The following is a 6,197-nucleotide window of genomic DNA, read 5'->3' as shown; positions in this document are numbered from 1 at the left end:
AGGGGTGGGTGGTGGGTGTAAGGAATTGGATGGGGTGGAGTGGGAAGGTAGAGTAGGAGTGTGTTGGGGTGTGGTGGGATGAGCTTATGAGGGGGTGTTGACGATGAAGGGGGAAGGGGAAGGTGGATGTAAGAGAGGGGGAAGTTGGGTATGGGAGGGGAGAGGAAGAGAGGAGAGAGGGTGGGTATAAGAGAGGGAAGGTGGATTGAGAGAGGGGGAAGGTGGGTATGGGGGGGGACACACATAAACATATATTTATGCGTTTACATATATGCATTTATATATATATCATATATAAGATTTAAAAATATATATATATTTATACACTTTCACATGTATATGTATATACATACATTGAACCACACACACACACACAAACACACGTGCGCGCGCGCGCGCGCGTGTGTGCATGTGTGAGTGTGTGTTTGTGTATGTTATTGGCTGCAAAGCTACCTGAGCTACACAAAGACCAAAAGCTTCTTGCGCTGCACTTAAATAGTTTGGTAAATGCAACACGGGGAAACTTTCAGCACTTGATTCCTTTATTATGATGCCACATGTAATCATTGCGTCCAAGATAGGCTGAAGGCTTGCTGTTCAGGAGAGGGGTGGGTGATAGCATATTAAATCCATTCCACTTCTTGACTGGTATTTCATTTTATCGACTCAACAGGGAAGGTTAAGGGAGCCGAGAGAACTGAGAAGTTCGAGGACCTAGATAGAGGGACGATTGTAGAGCACAAAGGTGGAAGTTGTTGGTGTTGTTAGTGTTGTACTTGGCACGACCCAACGCAAATCGTTATCTAAGAGGTTGCAAAACACTTCATTTCACGTTGATCTGCGATCAGTTCGGCACCCGACATGTGGCATACCGTGCACCTGTTCCTGTTCAGGCAACGAGGATTTGATGGAGCGAATGAGCAAATGTGCAGCACGGACGTTTGATCGTTATAATCAAACCAGTTCGGTAAAAGCTGAACGTTCATCCATTGTCTTCGGCGGGAGAAGCCAACGTATAAATATATGCACATGTGTGTGAGTGTATTTGTATAAGAAGTGGAAGCAGTTGATGGAGAGGTATAATTAAAGTATTAGAAAATGTAATAACGAGACAACAGAAGTAAGCTAACCGAAACCATGTTAAATATAAATAAATGATCTGCAGGCAGAGACAAGGAACGCGTTTAATATGTAATGAAAGGTTGGTAAAATTGGGGTGCTGGAGGAATTTCAATATCGATTGATTTTGAAAGTAATGCATAAATATATATACATATATATATATATACATATATATATATATATATACATATGTATTTATATTGATATTACGTAGAGACGTAGGTATCAAACTCTTTTACTGTGCTTAAATTGTTCGAAAATTTTATTTATTCTGTTGTTTGTATTATTTAGTTTGATACCGATTTTGTATTTTCAAATTTCGACTTCATTTTTTTTGTTTAATTCTCTATAAAATTTGCCAGTCAGCAAGTTAAAGAGAGCATTGATAGATGGAATATTTAAAATGGTTGCCACGTTAAAGAAATTCAGCATGACGCTGTGATTGGCAGTCTGTTGCATGTATGTCAGTATGTCTGTAGGTTTGTATGTCTGTGTGTATGTGCACGCATGTGTGTGCATACGTATGTATCTATGCATGTGTGTGTGTGTGTGTGTGTGTGTGTGTGTGTGTTTGTTTATAACAGATGGAAAATACAATAAAATAAATCACAGCGAAGCAAATAGACACGATCGATTAGGAAGATATGAACATCTTTCACAGACATTGACACACATACATTTAATATAGACATACTCACACACTCTCATAAATATCTGCATATATACACACCCGCATATACATACATAAATATAGACACACAATTATGTATATACATATACATATATATTTATATAAATATTTCAATACATACATACATACATATATATACACACATACACACACACATATATATATATATATACAATACACACACACATATATATGTGTATATATATATATATATATATATATATATATATATATATATATATATATATATATATATATATATAGCAGGTCGTATTGTAATATTATTTCTTTGGCTGATTTTCTTTTTTTTTTTCTTTTCATATCTGTTGAAAGTAATTCGACGTGGCAGTGAGAATCTAAAGCTTTTGGCAACGGTGTCTCGTTTCGTTTCTTTTTTTTATTGTGCTTGATCTTGTTTTTACATTTATTTATTTATTCATTTACTTATTTACTTATTTATTACAGTTGTTGTTGTTGTTGTTGTTGTTGTTGTTATTATTATTATTATTATTATTATTATTATTATTATTATTATTATTATTATTATTATTTTCATTATTATTATTAATATATTTTCAATAAAAAATATCGATGACTAAGATCTTAGCAAAAGATTTGCTGAAAGCTAAATAAATAGATAAAAGAATAAATAAATAAATAAATAAATAAATAAATAAATAATGAAATCTTTATGTTCTTTGGTAATATGTCTTTCCCTACCCTTTTCTTGCTAGAACTTTGAAAACAACAACAACAACAACAATAATAATCCGAAAACGCTTTCATGAAATCATCTCGGTTTACAAAATTGACAGAAAGAAGCATGTATGTGCGTATGGATGTACGTACACGCATAAATAGAAATATGATACGTATGCCTACATATATGTATAAATAGATAAATGTTCTTATGCCTGTATACATAACATTGATATGTGTGTATATATTTGTACACATGACAGTGTGTGAACACCTGTGTGCATGTGTGCGTGTGAGTGTGTGCGTGTGAGTGTGTGTATGTGTGTAACATAATGTGATAGACAGAGGTATTACTTTTGTCACTTTAGTATAAAATGTTCGATATTTACCGTTTCTTCTATTTATTCTCTCAGCAGTTGGTCTTGTTGCAATGTTACTTGCTCTTTTGATCAGTAAGAATCAAAAGAAATTTTTCATTTAAGATCGGAGCAATGATGGAAACAAACTTCACAAAGAGATCGTGGGAGTAAAATATATTTGTCTCCCTATTCGCCAACTTAATAGCGATTTCGTATTCATCTTATAAAACGTTGAAGAGAAAAACCCATCATGTCGTTAGATGAAAAGTTTTCATTGATCAGAGACGAAACTGGAACACGATATTTAAAATTTCGTCAACAACTAATTTATTTTTTATGCAAGATGCCAGTGGCTTTAATTCAAAATTTGAAATTTATTTAATAAATCAATTAGGTACGAAATCATCAGCATGAAGTTATACGACGAAGTGTTGTTGTTGCCGTGGATGGGCAGACATTAAACTGATATTCTCTCATACCTTAAAAATTTCACGAATTTTCTCTATCCGAAAAATTGTTTTGCTGCAAATATCAGAATTCTCCGATAATTCGGCATGAGCATTGCTGACACTCATTTTCTTCAACATCTTGGATAAAATAGTTGGTCAGTGATGGTCATACTCTCGTCTACAAGTTGACAACCACCCTGTTTGTATGTATATATGCATGTATGTATGTATGTATGTATGTATCTTTCAGCAATATATTGGCAAAAATGTGACGAGAAAGATAAATCGGTGCTTTCGGCCGCTGTCCCTTACAATATTTGTTCCGCTTGAGTTGTGTATATATTTCCTTGTCACTCATATTGTTAGAAATGCAATGAACTTGTGAATGTCTCGTTGGAAAACCTGTAAGGATCGACGCTGTATTGTTTGCTAAATGTGGTACAAAGTAGAAAATATGATAAAATACCAACAAATAGTAAGAGCCATGAACGTTAGCTACGACAATACACTTAATAAAAAAGTAAAATACGAAAAAAATAAATGAGAAGAAAAATTGAGAGAGCAGCGGTCGTTGACAATGATTGACGACATGAGAAGAAAAATGCTTATGAATGGACGAACGAGTTTTCTGGCAAATAAACATTTTGCTAATAATATTGTCATAATCAGTAAGCAATATCATGGGAACATGCAATATATGAACAGGTGTAAGTCTATCATAGGATAAAATAAACGAATAAATAAATGAATAAAGAAACAAACGGATATCTTGGAGTGAAGAGGTGTGTAGAACACTATTAGTTACATTGTAATACTTGGTAGTTATAATTTCTAAATGAATAAATAAAGTTTGTTTTGTTGCTAGAAAAAACAAAAACGTATCAGAGATGATTAGAAACTGGAATTTGAAAAAGTTTGATGATAAAAATCCATAAAACAATAATGCAAAGAAACGGTCAAAGAATAACATGAGTGACAATAAAAGAAAAACAACAAAACAGATCGTGAAGCATTAAGAAGAATTTTTAAACTGGCTCTTATTATGGCTGATATGATTTTAGCGGTTTATTCATATTTGTTGCGCATTATCGTATATCAATATAGCGATTCTCTTATCACTAATCCGCCAAGGAGATCGTTATGTATCATTAAGGATGTCGCATAAGAGCGAAACATGTCCGGAGTAGTCGCCCGTGTTTGTCAAGATCAGATAAAATTAATATTAATCGTTGAGAAAGCAGTGAGAGCTGGCAGAATCGTTAGTATGCCGAGCAAAGTGCTTAGCGGCATTTTGTCCATCTCTACGTTCTGAGTTCAAAATCCGTTGAGGTTGACTTTTGCTTTTCGTCTTTTCAGAGTTGATGATATAACAACTACCCCTTGAGCAATGAAATCGACTTAAAACCCCTTCCCCGAAATTGCTGGCCTTGTATCAAAATTTAAAACCAATATTAACCATCGAGTCGTGTATGTGCTCTTTTCCCTTTCCTCGTTGTATATGTGAGATTAATTAGTTACAAACATTTATTTGTATATTAAGTACGATGCAACAAACTTCAATAATTCATTCCTAATCTGATTAATGGAATTACATCTCATTGCGAATTTCAAAGGCTGGTGGCGCACCTTGTTCTGTTGGACATTAGTGTATAGAATAATATAGTATTCATATGTTGTTCTTATAACCTATCCCACAATCAAAGTAGAATCTTATGGAAGTAAACTAGCAAAATCATATGAAAAGCGAAAATAGATTTATACTACCAGGCGTAGGAGTGGCTGTGTGGTAAGTAGTTTCCTTACCAACCACATGGTTCCGGGTTCAGTGCCACTGTGTGGCACCTTGGGCAAGTGTCTTCTACTATAGCCTCAGGCCGGTTATTATTGACGCCTGAAGAGGCACGCTTCATTCTTTGGAGGTCAGATGCTAAGGCCATTTATTCTAAGCAGTTTGCACTTTTTCCCCTTTGCTTTGTTTATTGATGTGAAATGATGTGGTGAGTTGGTAAAATGTTGGCTCAGACCCTCAATTACTTGGAAATAAATGGCTTCGCGGGTTACAACTGATCCAAAGGTGGTATTTATAGAACCAGTTGAAAGAGGAAGAAACAAACTTTTGTTAAAATATCCTCCTCCACGTGGTTTCGATTCACTCTTTGATAGCCAGTTCCTTCAGACGTAAGGCCTTCTGTTAGGCTAGAAATCTACAGTAATAACATAATAACCTCTTCTATAAGCTACATCTATTTTATGTGATCTAGTTAGTAAATGTTATTGATGGATGTATTTATGGAGAGTCAAGTGGAAAATATAAACGTCTCATGTTACAGTCTGTTTCATCAGTGAGTGTAAAGAAAAAACCCAGTTTTGATATATTTATTCTCACAGACTTACGACTATTAAAACAGTGTGAGAAGGATGAAACACAAGTGGAAATAACAACCCATTGATGGATAACTGTAATTACGAATAGTCGAGTAGATCAAACAGACATTAGTTTTTTTGATTCTTGCTTCTGTTTCATCTTTATATGTGTACATAGGTGTGTGTTAAAGAAACGGTTTTGTTAAACAAATCCAAACCTACGTAAAAAAAAAGTGACACGTACACACACACGCACGCATACACACACACATACATACATATGCAACTGTAGAGATGCACACACATACACAAAATAGCGTACAGGAACAGAGACACACAAATATAAAGTGAGAGAAAAGTACCCAAACTTTGCCGTTTCTTAATCCCACTACTCTAGCCTGCCATTATCCCAAAATCCGTTGGTTTAACGTACTTTATCAGTCTTAAGTCGCTTATAAGACAGACGCTGTAGAGTGGAAGCTAAGCTTCAGATGAGTCGAGTGTTTAGTCTAA

Source organism: Octopus bimaculoides, chromosome 13, assembly GCF_001194135.2.
Source record: "Octopus bimaculoides isolate UCB-OBI-ISO-001 chromosome 13, ASM119413v2, whole genome shotgun sequence".
In the NCBI taxonomy this organism is placed as follows: Eukaryota; Metazoa; Mollusca; class Cephalopoda; order Octopoda; family Octopodidae; genus Octopus; species Octopus bimaculoides.
The sequence above is the reverse complement of the archived record's forward strand: the minus strand, read 5'-3'. Positions refer to the sequence as shown.